Below are 15,607 nucleotides of genomic sequence, written 5' to 3' on the forward strand. Positions count from 1 at the left end.
CATTATTTAACATCTATTTTGACCACGTAGTTCATGAAGCTTTCAATAGCTGTACTGGGGGAATCTCCATTTGGTACAGATATAATGGGAGGCTGATCGATGCACGGGTGCGTTCAAGGGATGGCTCCCTATTGCTCAACCACGTTATGTATGCCGATGATTTGGTAATAGCTGCTCATTCAGAGGAAAAGTTGGAGACGCTGCTGCTGAGACTGGAGCGTGCCACTAAGAGATGGGGCCTTACCATCAGCCCCACCAAAACTAAGCACCTGCCGTAGTATTTTGTACCATCGGACACTCCACCCCCACAATTCCCAATCGGTGATGGGGCAGTTGTGGAGAGAGTGGAGAGTTTCCCATACCTGGGCAGTGTGCTTATGACCGGCTCCAGTTTAACAGCAGATGTCTCACTCCGAATCAGTCGAGCGGCAATATCTTTTCATCGGTTGCGTAACGCTGAGTGGAAGCTACCTGGTCTGTCGCTCCGCACTAAGCTTCAGGTCTTCTCTGCCACGGTCATTCCCTCCCTTGTCTACGCTTGCGACACGTGGACCCCCCTAATGGAACACCTTCGCCGGTTAGAAACATTTAGGCTAGCCTGCCTATGATCCATCCTGGGTTTAACCAAGCTGGATTGTGTGAGGAGCTCACAAATCCTTGAAAGATCTGGGCAAGGTCCCATCGGTGAGCTCCTCCGGCAGGCAAGGCTGCGTTGGCTGGGTCATGTAGCCCGCATGCCCAGCCACCGCATGCCGAAACAGCTTTTGTTCGGCCGGATCGAGGGGGATAAACGGGCGCGTTACGGGCTAGAGAAGAGATGGAGTGATGTGGTACAGGAGGACGTGGAGCGGAGTGGACTTGCTGATGACTGGTACCAGCGGTGTCAAGATCGGCCTCTGTGGAGGAGGCTCGTGAAGGACGCTACTGGGCAGTTGGAGGTAGTCACCTTCCAACAACAACGGAGGGCGGAGGAGCGACGCTCACAACAACGAGCGGAGCGCCGGGTGGCTAAAGCACAGCAGATTGGCACAGTAGGGAGCACAGGTGGTGCATCAGCCAGCCATCTCAGTCATCTTAGCCAGTCAACCCGTGGCACTTGTGTCTGCCCCGTGACCTCTTGCCAGCGGGCGTTCGACACTTCACGTGGCCTCAAGGTGCACATGGCCTGGCACAAGCGTCGTGGTGACGTCACCGCCACTTAGTGGCGAATGATGTTGAGGCTGAGGTTGACTCAGCCTCAACATCAGTACATGGTGTGGTGTGTAAACATCGCCACTAGGGAGACAAAGGCGGCCGGGCGTGGTGTGGCCACCCACCCCCTCGTGTACCGTGCCAGCCTTCAAAGGTGCTACTCATGAACAGCACTTGCTCCTACAATCTGTTAAAGCTATACCGGGAACCTTTGTCTGTGCTTGCGTAGGGGTCTGTGTGAGTGAGCTGTCAAATCTCCGTGCGCGGGCCTCTCTCCACAGTTGACGTTGGCACAAAGTGACCGCTTGTGCGACCTCTGGAAGAGAAACAACATTGCGAGGTGGGGAATATTGGGGGGGGGGGGCGGGGGGAGCGGGGGGGGGCGGGTGTGGAAGTGGGGGCTGGAGGGGAGGCGGGGAGCGACTCCGCTACTCAGGAAGCCGAGACCGCATCCTCGTCCCCGGCAAAACACGACCCGGGCCTGATGCCCGCTCGGGACCGTTCCATGATGGCCTGTTTTTTGTTTTTACAAATCACTCCTCTGCGCAAACACGCGACTCCAGCTTCTCCCGTGCGGGGTTCCGATGTTTTTTTTTCACGCGCCTCCCCCACGGGACGCGCCGAACTGCGAGTGCGCTGGCTGTAGAAGTGAACTGCCCCCCTCCCCCCGCCCCCCGCATTTCACTCCTTGCACCAGAGCCCATTGCCAACTTCGCTCGTGCCACCACCGGCACCACCAACATCGCCCCCCTTACCAGGCAGCGCGCAGAGGAGAGGTTTGCGGAGCTCCAAATGGGAGTTCGCCCCAGGTGTGTCCTCCACAGATGTCGTAGGGAATTCCAACAGGGCCTACAGCTCTGCTGTATTGACTTGGTCATGGGCTATGATACCAACAATATGCCTGGGCTCTGGGTTATTTTTCGGACTTTCGGAGTCCCTGACCCTCTTTCTCATGATCATTAAGGGCCTTCATGATGGTGGGCATGCTCGGGTAAAGCTGTAGGGCCGGGAGTCAGAGCCAGTCCCTGTTCACCTTGGGGTGCAACATGGATGTCCTCTGGTCACTACATTATTGAACATATTTTTTGAGTACTTTGTTCGAAAGACTTTCCATTTATGTAACCGGGGAATCTCCATCTGGTACAGATACAATGGGAGTCTGATCGATGCTCGGGTGCGGTCAAGAGATAGCTAATAAGGAGAAAGCTCCTTATTCGCCAACCATGCTATGTATGCAGATGATTTGCTAATTGCTGCCCACTGAGAATATGCTACTGAAATCCTGATTTGAAGTTTTCGTGACTGCAGGGATCCATACTCTTTGTTTTTTTCGGTAAAGTCACGTAGTAGGTATAAAATAAAATAAATTAAATCACGACGTTTCGGGCGCAACACAAGCGTTCGTCATATGTTACAGCAGCCCTTCAGCAATTGTTTCTTACTGTGATTGTCCCACCTGATGACGGACGCTTGTGTTGCGCCCGAAACGTCGTGATTAATTTATTTTGTTTTCTTTTATACCTACGTGACTTTACCGAAAGAACCAAAAAGAGATGGGGCCTTACCATCAGACCCACAAAAACAAAGTACCTGCCTGGGTATTTTGTGATCGAATGCTCCGCTCGATCCACTCCGCATGAGTGATGGGGCCGGTTGTGGAGAGAGTGGAGAAGTTTCCGTACCTTGGCAGTCTGCTTATGACCAGCTCTGGTTTGGCAGCTCAGGTCTCACTCGGAATCAGTCGAGCGGCATTATCTTATCATCGGCTGCGTAACGCTGTGTGGAAGCTAGCTGACCTATCGCTCCATTCGAAGCTATGGGTCTTCTTGGCGACAATTATGCCCTCTATTCTCTATGCTTGTGAAACGTAGAGTCCTCTAACGGAGCGTCTGCGCCCAGTTTGAAACATTCAAGCTGGCCTGCCTACCATCTGCCCTGGGTTTAACCAGACATGATTGTGTGAGGAGCTCACAGACCCATGGAAGATCTGGACACAGTTCCCATCAGTGAGCTCCTCCTGGAGGCGAGGCTGCGGTGATCGGGTCATGCAGGACGCATTTCCAGCCACCCACCCCCTCGTGTGCCATTCCGGCCTTCCTAGGTGTTGCTCGTTAACAGCACTTGCCCCAACAGTCTGTTAAGGCTACAGGGGGATCTTTGCTTTGTGTGTGTATATATGTATGAGTATGTGCATATATGCGTGTGTGTGTGTATGAACGCGTGTGTATGTATGCACGTGTGTTATTTGTGCAAACGCGTCCGGCCGTAACCAGAGAAGAGAGGAGAGGGAGGGGCGGGGTGGGTGGGGGGGGCGAGGGGAGGGGTGGAATCCTCCTCGCTCCGCTGCCCGCACCTGGGCCTTTCACAGAAGCCGCCACAGGGTTCGCAGGTGGAGGGAGGAGAGGAGAGGGCCTCGGGGGTGGGGGGGGGTTAGGGGAGGGGCAGCTCGGGAAGGTGGGGGGGGGGCACAATGTCAGGTCCGATGCGTGGGGTCCCAAGTGAAACCTCGGAACCTTACAAATGCTGAGGTGAGTAATCCTCACCACCCTGGTGAGTGTGTGTGTACTATGCAGGTGAGAGTTACTTTAATAGTATACACACACTCACCTGGGTGGTGAGGGTTACTCACCTGGATAACACACTCACCTGGGTGATGAGGGTTATTTACCTGGATAACACACTCACACTCACCTGGGTGGTGAGGGTTACTCACCTGGATGACTCACTCACACTCACCTGGGTGGTGAGGGTTACTCACCTGGATAACACACTCACCTGGGTGGTGAGGGTTACTCACCTGGATAACACACACACTCACACTCATCTGGGTGGTGAGGGTTACTCACCTGGATAACGCACACACACCTGGGTGGTGAGGGTTACTCACCTGGAAAACACACTCACACTCACCTGGGTGGTGAGGGTTACTCACCTGGATAACACACACAGCCTCACCTGGGTGGTGAGGGTTACTCACCTGGATAACCCACTCACACTCACCTGGGTGGTGAGGGTTACTCACCTGGATAACACACTCACACTCACCTGGGTGGTGAGGGTTACTCACCTGGATAACACACACAGACTCACCTGGGTGGTGAGGGTTACTCACCTGGATAACTCACTCACACTCACCTGGGTGGTGAGGGTTACTCACCACTCACCTGGGTGGTGAGGGTTACTCACCTGGATAATACACACACTCACACTCACCTGGGTGGTGAGGGTTACTCACCTGGATAACACACTCACCTGGGTGGTGAGGGTTATTCACCTGGATAACACACTCACACTCACCTGGGTGGTGAGGGTTACTCACCTGGATAGCTCACTCACACTCACCTGGGTGGTGAGGGTTACTGACCTGGATAACACACTCACACTCACCTGGGTGGTGAGGGTTACTCACCTGGATAACACACTCACACTCACCTGGGTAGTGAGGGTTACTCACCTGGATAACGCACACACACCTGGGTGGTGAGGGTTACTGACCTGGATAACCAACTCACACCCACCTGGGTGGTGAGCGTTACTCACCTGGATAACTCACTCAGGCTCACCTGGGTGGTGAGGGTTACTCACCTGGGTAGTGAGGGTTACTCACCTGGATAACACACTCACACTCACCTGGGTGGTGAGGGTTACTCACCTGGATAACTCACTCACACTCACCTGTAGGGTGAGGGTTACTCACCTGGATAACACAATCACACTCACCTGGGTGGTGAGGGTTACTCACCTGGATAACACACACACTCACCTGGGTGCTGAGGGTTACTCACCTGGATAACACACTCACACTCACCTGGGTGATGAGGGTTACTCATCTGGATAACACACTCACACTCACCTGGGTGATGAGGGTTACTCACCTGGATAACACACTCACACTCACCTGGGTGGTGAGGGTTACTCACCTGGATAACTCACTCACACTCACCTGTAGGGTGAGGGTTACTCACCTGGATAACACAATCACACTCACCTGGGTGGTGAGGGTTACTCACCTGGGTGGTGAGGGTTACTCACCTGGATAGCACACTCCCACTCACCTGGGTGGTGAGGGTTACTCACCTGGATAACACACTCACACTCACCTGGGTGGTGAGGGTTACTCACCTGGATAACACACTCACACTCATCTGGGTGATGAGGGTTACTCATCTGGATAACACACTCACACTCACCTGGGTGATGAGGGTTACTCACCTGGATAACACACTCACACTCACCTGGGTGGTGAGGGTTACTCACCTGGATAACTCACTCACACTCACCTGTAGGGTGAGGGTTACTCACCTGGATAACACAATCACACTCACCTGGGTGGTGAGGGTTACTCACCTGGGTGGTGAGGGTTACTCACCTGGATAGCACACTCCCACTCACCTGGGTGGTGAGGGTTACTCACCTGGATAACACACTCACACTCACCTGGGTGGTGAGGGTTACTCACCTGGATAACACACTCACACTCACCTGGGTGGTGAGGGTTACTCACCTGGATAACACACTCACCTGGGTGGTGAGGATCACTCACCTGGATCCTGTACACGCGAGTGAGGGCTGGCAGCGGGGGGGGGGGTGTGGCGGGGGGGGGTTTAGGGGGATTCGGGGGGGTAGGGGCGAGGGGTGTGCACGGAGCCGGATGAACGCGCTTCGAGGCATTCATTCCTCGACTCGCAGTCCCCAGTGATGTTCGCTTCTTTTTTAATAAAATCTCGGCCCCCCCCGCCCCCCCCCCCCATAGCCCGATACCCCAGACGCGCGCGGTGCAACGCGACCCGGGCGCGGGACCTTTTTTTCGTCCGGCGCGAGAACCACAAACCCGACACAAATAATGCGGGGGAGGAGGATGAGGAGGGGGATGAGGAGGGGGATGAGGAGGAGGGAGGAGGGAGATGTCTCGGCTCGCGTTACCGCGCGGAGCAGTCGCCTTTGATTTGGAGGGGATTTTTTATTAAAGTTATGGGGGGGGGGTGTAGCGTTTGTAGGTCATATCCTCGCATAAAAGCGGCCCGCGCACGTGGCTCAAAGGCAGAGAGATGTCTGTGAGCGTGCGTGTGTGGGTGTGGGTGTGTCTGTCTGTGGGGGGGGGAGGAGCGGTGGCGCAGTGGTTAGCGCGCTGCGCTACGAATCCGGCGGCGAACCCGAGTTCGATTCCCGCTCGCGGCCAACACCGGTGACGATTATCTGAAGCGGTCTTGGGCCTCCCCTAGGTTGACTCAGCCTAAAATGAGAACCCGATGCGGTGTGTAAAACATCGCCACTGGGGAGACAAAGGCGGCCGGGCGTGGTGCTGGCCACCCACAAGCCTCCCGTGCCGTGCCGGCCTTCATAGGTGCCGCTCGCTCACGGCACTTGCCCCTACAGTCTGTTGCAGGCTGCACGGGGGGTGGGATGTTGACTGGGATGGAGGGGGTGGGCAGGTGGTTAGCCCTCTGCGCTACGAACCCGGCGACTCGAGTTCGATTCCGCTCACGGCCACCACCAACACCGGTGAACGATGATCTGAACCGGTTCTGGGCCTCCGCTAGGTAGACTCAGCCTTAAATTAGTACCTTATGCCGTGTGTGTGTGTAGAAATCGCCACTAGAGAGACAAAGGCGGCCGGCCATGGTGTTAGGCACAGCACTCCCTAGTGTGCCGTGCCGGCCTTCATAGGTGCTCGCTAACAACTCCCGCACCAAAAGTATGTTAAGGCTATTCGGGGGATCTTTGTATTTTTCTTTGATGTGTCTCTGTGTGTGTGTGTGCACACGTGCAGTCGCGCATATAAACACGCACACGTGGCTCACACACACACGAGCACACATATATACACACACAAGCGCATATATATAAACAAATATATACAAAAGCATTCACACGCTCAGACAAAAAAAGACAAAGATCCCCCGTATAGCCTCAACAGACTGTTGGGGCAAGTGCTGTTAGCGAGCAGGACCTATGAAGGCCGGAACGGTACACGGAGGAGGTGAGTTGCCAGAACCACGCACCGCCGCCTTTGTCTTCCTCGTGGCAATGTTTTTACACACTGCACCAGGTACACATGTGAGACTGAGTCGACCTAGGGAAGGCCCATGACCGGCTCAGATAACTGTCACCGGTGTAGATCGTGAGCAGTCATCGAAATCTGGTCGCCGGGTTCGTAGCGCAGCGCGCAAACCGCTACACTCCCGCTCCCCTTGGCGACACACATACACAACAACACTCACACACAACAACACTCACACACAACAACACTCACACACAACAACACTCACACACAACAACACTCACACACAACACTCACACACAACAACACTCACACACAACAACACTCACACACAACAACACTCACACACAACAACACTCACACACAAAAACACTCACACACAACAACACTCACACACAATCACTCACACACAAAAAACACTCACACACAACAACACTCACACACAACAACACTCACACACAACAACACTCACACACACAACACTCACACACAACAACACTCAAACACAACAACACTCACACACAACAACACTCACACACAACAACACTCACACACAACAACACTCACACACAACAACACTCACACACAACAACACTCACACACAACAACACACACACACCAACACTCACACACAACAACACTCACACCCAACAACACTCACACACAACAACACTCACACACAACAACACTCACACACAACAACACTCACACACAACAACGCTCACACAACAACAACACTCACACTCACTCGCAATCAATAATAATACACGTTTTTGGGTAGACCGCGTTATTTATAAATATGTCGTAACCCTCCACCACCCGACACGGCCAAACAGTAAAAAAAATGTGTCACGTTTACAAAAGACAAATAGTTCACTACCTTAGCCCACCGGTGTGTTATTTAAAACATCATTTACAATTTTTGAGTACGACGTTTCGCTGGTAATTACATCCAGCATCTTTGGGCAACTTACTGTTTCGCCGTGTCGGGTGGTGGAGGGTTACGACACATTCATAAATAACGCGATCTAACCCAAAAACGTCTATTATGAATAATATTGGTCAGCGAAAGCCTACTACGTGTTCAACTCGCAATCACTCACTGGCACAACACGCCCCGTGTCTTCCACATCTCACGCCTCGCTCTGTTGGGTGCCCAAACTTCTGGTGCCACGTGTTCTCCCATGCCCCCACGTGGCCCCCTACGCCGTCACCGCAGACCCGTGAGCTCGTGACGACTCTATGGCCATCCAGACCTCCTCACTTGGCATACCGAGTGAGTGTGCTGGCGGTGCATCTGCACATGTACCAAAGGACCCGGACGGGAGGGGAGTGGGGTAGGTGAGCAGGTAGCGGGTTGACGCGGAGAGCGGAAGGATTGGACAGAGGGCGGAGCGGGATTGGGGAGGCGGGAATGGCTTTTCGTCCCTGCACCACAGAGCCCAAAGTTAGACGTCTCTACCAGACACACTGCTGCAGTCGAACCTCGTGATCCACTACCTGTCAGACCACGTGAGACGACTGTCCCCCCACCCCCCTTGCCTCAATCCCACCTTGTTTCCAAATCCGCTTTTGGTAGAGTCAGCTTCTGAAACGGAACTCGAATTGACAAAGGGACAAATAGTCGACTCAACACATCTCACCGAGTCGATTTTCTCTCGGGTTGCTCGCGACGCCTGGCTCCGCTGATGTCCTCCTGCCCCCGTCTCTCCATCCTCCACTCCTCGTCCTCCCCTTCACCTCCCCGTTGCACTCCCCTTTCTCTCTGCTCCGCGGATGAACCGCGGACGCGTGTCGCGCCGAGTCCGTTGACGGATGCCGACTCGGCACCCGGGCCGCGTGCAATCTCCCATCGCGACTCCGCGTGTCGATAGCAGCAGCAGCAGCCGCCTTCGACGCAGTCTTGACGACTCAATGCACGCGCAGAAATCTGCGGCTCCGAGCGAGAATATAAAGATCTCTTCCCAGTTACGTGTGCCAACGTCGAGCCAACGACGGGTTAACGTGTTTTTTTTTTCTTCCCCCGTGCCGACGCTAGGGTCAACTTTGTGTACATCCCAAAGTGTGGGCCAACGTTGGGTTCACGTTTTTTACGTTCCAACGTCGAGCCAACGTTGGGTTAACGTATTCATTACAACGTTGCGCCAACGTTGGGTCAACGTTGTATACATTCCAACGTTGGGCCAACGTTGGGTCAACGATTCCAACCACATGCGAATGTTGGTCCAACGTTGCCATGTGGGTGGAACCGTTAGACCAACGTTGGTCCAACCTTCCATATTGACTAGTTTGGGACACTTCCCCGTTCCTTGGGGGAGGTTGAAGGAAACGGGGGAAGTGGCGACCCCACTATTTTCGTTACAATTTTTTTAGATATTCTCCAAACTGTTATCGCGTCCCCATTGTTCTATCGGCGTCGCGAGACGAAGAATCCATTCGGAAATCTCGCCGTTGACCAGCGCAGCAAGCCATTCGCGTTCGAGAACGCCCCACGGAAGTGGATACTGCAGAACTGCCTCTGAGATCCCACCCAAGTGACTTCTAGGACAAAAGGTAGAGAGCAGCACTTCTCACTCGCCCTGCACACGAGAGTAATAATGTTCGTCTCGCGACGTTCAAATCGATCGTTTTTATTCGTAGAGCCGAGATTTCGCCACATTAAGTGCGGAACAAACATAAAAGGAATTATTAGAGTTGCCATGTGTCCGGATTTGACCCGATATAAGTTCGGTGGCAGGGATCGAATTGTACGGAACATCTGGTGGCATCTAGATGAACTTTATTAAAGTTACTGCACATGTTTTATGATCGACCTCGTGCTGACTGAGAAATATGTTCGCGTTTTGGCTACAGTCTCTAGACGGTTGGTAATTATTGCAGCCATTGGTGACCGGGCTGAGATTATCAACTCGCTGTACTGGAGAACCCAGTTCAAATCGCAGGCGATAGCTGCCTGGATTCGAACCCAGGTTGTCTGGGGAGCCTGCTCAGCGAATGTGACCTCCACGCCACCGGGCTGCCTAATTCCCCGCCACTCTTTATTGCGTTGCCTGAAAGAAGCCTTTGTAGCCAGGCCGCCCCCCCCACGCCACCGTTGGCAGTCGCCATGGTGACGCGCGCGTGTCCATGGAGACGGCGCGGGGGCCGTTTAACAAATAAAATGGCAGCGGTAGCCATGGCAATGCTGGGGCCGTTTAAAAAAAATGGCAGCGGTCGCCATGGCGACGCGCGCGTTTCCATGGAGATGGCACGGCGGCCGTTTTTTGTTTAAAAATGGCAGCGATCACCATGGCGACGCGAGGCCGTTAAAGAGTGAAATGTAAACGCCATCTTCATTAACACTTGCTTTCTGCGCGTGGCCCTCCCGCCAGGCCAGGCTTCAGCCACGTTGCTTGCACAGCTGTGAGGCCTTAGTGGACGATTATTCACACAGCGGCACAGACAGGGGCCATTGGCAGCCTCGGATTCACGGTGAGGGTCAAGTAGTTGAGAGGATAGCCTCTTGCCACCTCTTCCAGTGTAGAACCAAACCCAGACGTGTGTATGTATGTTTAACTTCTTTCGTTTTGTACGTAGCTAACCGTGCTAATCGAAGGTGCGGGGAAGGACAACAATCTAAAGGCAAAAAGTGGTTCTGAAGAAATGAGCTTTCAATTGATATTTTTAAAGTGCATGGCTCCAGTGGCGTACTAATATCGGAAGGAAGAGCGTTCCAGACGGCCGCAGAAGCGCACCTGAAAGCGCACGATGCGGTGACCACTGTCGTTGTTCGACAGCTGATCCAAAAAGCCGGCTGCGACGATGACCGGAGTTCGCTTGACGGTGTCTGCTCCTTGACGAGATCAGCAAGGTATTGTGGTTCATTTGTGGAAGAACTTTTGTGCGTGTAATGAGCGCGACCCTTATAGTGTATTCGTTCGGGCAACCGAAAGCCAATGCAGCTCGGCCGGCCACTGGGCGGAACATGGTCGGATATTGCAGTGCCCGTCACGGACGTTGAATCTCGATCAACACGAGGTCGATCATGAAACCCTCGCAGTCCGTCTACCGCCGTGAAGTTCAACGCAGCAGCAGCAGCAACAGCAGCAGCGACGACGCTTTTGGGGCAAGCAACGCCGCTGCCAGCCTGGGTATACAATCGATGCCTGCTGCCACCAAAACGCAGACGCCAGTTGCTGGACTCTCCAGATCAAACCCGGACAGGTGGTTACTCTCATTTAGAATCACCACTGATTTATGCTGATGGAGTTTTGGATCACCGTGGATGTACGATCATTGATTTTGGATCATGCATGTGTAGCAGTGTTCTTCATTGCAAAGGCCCAAGGGCTACTAGTGGCTTTTAGTGCGGGCCCCTGACGTACGGCCCCCGACAATCCACAAATAGTGAAGACAACCCCTTGCAGGCGGTGTGGCGGCCCTCACGCTGATGATGTCTTATCGGCGAAAGTGGCCCCCCTCTGAATTGTATGGAATAACACTGATTTATAGGATCGTAGTGGATGTAGGATCATTGATGTGGGGTCATTGATTTCAGATCACTGGGTGGAGTTCCATTGATTAAGACCATTGGTATGGGTTCATGGATTTAGGGTGAGATTGGAGGTAGGATTATAGATTTAGGATCCTGAATTTGAATCGCCATGGATGTAAGATAATTGATGGAGGAATATGCATTTAGAATCATGGATTTGAAAACACTCTGTGTATAGAATCATGAATTTATGACCACGAAGAGATTGTAATTTTAACAGCGCTGATGTAGGATCAATTATAGTTTTTGAATTTGCTGAATTTAATATTAGCGTGGGGCTCAAAAAATGGGGGGACGGTGGGGGATAGCCTCCATTGCCCCCTCCATCCCTCCCGCTTGGACCCTCCACTGATATTACACCACCTCCATGTTACAACACCTCACGAGGAGGCTTTCATCCACAGCTGCGGATTTCGACAGTTATAATTGTGTAATTGTTCTACTGGCAATTGTTAACCAGGCCAAACCCAGACACACCTCAGGCCCCACCCAGTAGACGGAGAGCTTTAGTTCAGCCAGGGTAGCTAGCGGGGCGAGGGGAGGCGGGGGTGGAAAGAGTGGTGGGGGAGCTGTGGAAGGTGGTGGGGGGGGGCTGCCCAAGGGGGCCTCGTGTCTGGCGTGGCTCCACCTCGTGACGCGGCGTGGCCCTCTAAGCGCCGCGCCTGCGCCTGCCAACGAGACTCAGCGCCGCGAGTCTGTGGTCTCCGTGCGGGCTCGGGGCACGCGACCACACACACCTGGGCTGCTCCCCGTGATGCCACACCTGGGGATCAACACGACAGCCCACACACACACACTCGCTCACCTTACTCACCCTCTCTACACACCACACACCATCACTCACCTTCCCTCCGCACCCCACACATCACACACACACACATGATCAACTCAACAACTTCATGGACACTTCGCATGATAAAAACAAAGATCCCCCAATATTGCCTTAACTGACTTTTGGGCAAGTTCTGTTGACGAGCGCCTATGAAGGCCGACGCGGCACAAGGGGTGGGGGGAAACTTCACGCCCGTCCACCTTTGTCTCCCTAGTGGCGATGATTACACCGTACCAGGTACTCATTTGAGGCCGCGTTGACCTACTGGAGGCACAGGACCGATCCAGATAATCGTCACCGTTGTGGCCGTGAGCAGGAATCCAACTGGGGTCTCCGAGTTCGCAACGCGGGGCGCTAACCGCTGCGCCACCGCTCACCACATTGCACCGTGAATAGAGTGCAGCTGTAAAGGTTAGCATGCCGGGAAAAACCGTTGCAAATGTTTTTATTTTTAAATCCCAAATTTGACACAGATGTACTTTTAATAAATACTTTTCATTAGGGAATGGCATATACTCTATCCTAATAACGTAACGGGATCTGTAACGTCTGCTGTGAAGCAGACGGTGCGTAGCACTGACGTTTCATGATACACACGCCGCGGCATTCACTCGGGCGGCCGCTCGGACTCGAACCGCGAGCCTCTGAAACAAGGAGCGGGGAAGAAACGCGCTGGCGCTCGACCGTGACACTGCGCGCCAGAGTCACTCACGGTCATCGGTGCCATGGAAACTTCGCGCGCGTTACAGATCGCATTATTATTATAACAGTTAGATGTGCACTGCATTTATTCGTGAAAAGGCCTCCCAGAGGTACCTACAGAGGCCCTGGGCATAATGCCACGTGGCGGGCCCATTATTTCACGTGGCGGGGCCCCATAATGTCACAAGGTGGGGCCCCATAGTGCCACGTAGTGGGCCCCATTATGCCACGTGGCGGGCCCCGTATTTATTAGCAACAACAACAACACCCCAGGACGGTAGTTGTGGAGTCCTCTTTTGTGCGAGATCCAGAAAATGTTTTCATGTTTCCCTCCCACCCCCCACCCCCATCTACTCCCCCCTCTCCCGCCTACCCCCCTCCCTCCCTCCGCATGGAAGATCCAGCTTGCGATCAGAGGACATCTCTGTCGTGCGCGGGCTCCACGTCTCCGTCTCTCACCACGAGACCGAGCCCTCAAGTCTCAGGCGTCATCGCCGAACTGCAATCGTGCTCGTCCGGTCGTTGTCGGGTCACCGTCCGTGCTGCGTTGCCAGCGTCGAGTTTCCACAAACCCGTCCACGCAACGCGCTGTGCGACCTGGGCCATTCCACACACGGGTGGGTGGGTGGGGGGTCCCTCCGTTAACTCGCCGATCTGACGTTGTCATCATCATCATCATCGCCCCCACCACCCAGCATCATTGTCAAGTCCTTTCTGTTCTCTCCTCTCTCTGTCGTCTCCTGCTCATCTCTCCCTCCACTCATTCCTGACAAAGGGGGGGGGGGGTGGGGGGAAGGCCTGAGTTGGGAATCGAACCCAGGTAGTTTTTTTTAGTTTTGCTGTGAGGCCTACGAGTGTGCCACTGCGTAGTCACCATGCCGCCCTGGCAGTGGTCTGCATGTGCTGGGTGTACGGCGGTGTATCACGAACCGGCAACTTTACAGAACAACGCCGAATATAAACCGGGCACTCAGTGGCGAATCTTGAAACTTCACAAGAGGTGGGGGGGGGGGGGGAGGTGGGGGGGGGGAGGGTGGGGGGGGAGGTGGGGGCGCTGCTATGAAAGTTTAGGGTTTTTGAATCGTACCCCACACTAATCAAACACACATTCGGTGTACATTCTCTGGTAAACATCAATAATATACCGATATCCAGGGTCACAAGGGGGAAGCGGAGGGGGGGTGGGGAGTAGTTGGTGATAGACCCCAATAGCCCCCACGACCTCCCCCCTCCGCCCGGATCCAGCAATGGACTCAACTCGCTGCACCAGAGAGACCCGACTCAGTTGCGACTCGACAAGGCTTGACTCCAATCATCATGATTCATCTCATTACACACGCGTTACATGAACCGGCTCAACCCATATTCGTTGTCATGAAACTCCATTGCCAATAACATCTGGTAATGGCTAACGCCCCATGCCTCTCCCCACCTCCCCCCAGCCGAGTCCCCTTTGGGTGGACCACTGCGGCCCTCTTCCAGAACGGTTCCTGTTCCTCGTCTGCGATGTCTCCGCAGAGGAGAGACTGCAGTGAACTCATGGATGGGCCGAAGCCCATTCTGACTTCTGAAGTCGCATTCCGACACTCCGTGCTGTACAAGGTGCTCTACTCTCATCCCCAGTTGATGGGTCAGTCGATCAGTCAACTGCGTATGCGTCTGACACTAATTCGGTTCTATGCCTTGGAGACTTAGGAATTGGACGTATTCGTCCCGGTGAGCCAGGCTGAGCCGCACGACTCAGCCTGGGTGCTGCTGCCGCTACAATGGGGGTTTTGTTGTTGTCGTTATTTGCAAAATGTTTTCCGCCAATTAATGAGTCGTGTTAATTATTCACGTGGGAGGAAAACGGAGCACCCCGAGAAAACCCACGCAATGCCGCGAGGGGGCAACACCCTATCCCCGTACAGATGTAATGAACAAATGGCGATTAGTCCACACTTTTGTACACTTTTCTGTACCGCCTTCTGCTGGCAGAGCGAGTGCGTGTGATTCACCAACCTCCACGGTTGTGGGTTACAGCGGCTCCAGCATGCACCCTGTATTTATATCCACTGTTGGGGACTTCCTGAATGGCTGTCTACTCTTCAAGCTGTTGTCGCTGTTGGCTGTTGGATTTTCATTTTAAAATTGTTTCGCTGTAATATTCGTTGCCTCTTTTTCGAGGGAAAGTTCACCCGGACCCTACCACGGGTGGCGAGATGTCTGCCGTGGCGCCGTGGTGGCTATGAGATGTTAACTACATCGCCTGGTATGCGGGAGGTCGTGGGTTCGATCCTGACCCTGACGCCTGCTGCTGTATATTTGGAGTTTGCGTGTCTCTCATCATCATCACGGTGGCTATGAG

General features: G+C 53.8%; 1 long non-coding RNA gene across 3 annotated transcripts in view; it reads left to right on the forward strand.

Moving 5' to 3' along the window:
- Window positions 1-15,406, forward strand: part of LOC116950908 (uncharacterized) — a 26,094-nt gene extending 10,688 nt beyond the window's left edge. For all 3 annotated transcript variants that reach the window (XR_012946504.1, XR_004404088.2, XR_004404087.2), the window contains exons 3-4: window positions 13,659-13,877; window positions 14,703-15,406. This is a non-coding gene — a long non-coding RNA (uncharacterized LOC116950908). The remainder of the gene's footprint in view (window positions 1-13,658; window positions 13,878-14,702) is intronic.
- Window positions 15,407-15,607: the final 201 nt, after the last annotated feature.

This window comes from Petromyzon marinus, chromosome 41 (assembly GCF_048934315.1).
Source record: "Petromyzon marinus isolate PM22_M1 ecotype Great Lakes invasive population chromosome 41, UKy_Petmar_22M1.pri1.0, whole genome shotgun sequence".
NCBI lineage: Eukaryota > Metazoa > Chordata > Hyperoartia > Petromyzontiformes > Petromyzontidae > Petromyzon > Petromyzon marinus.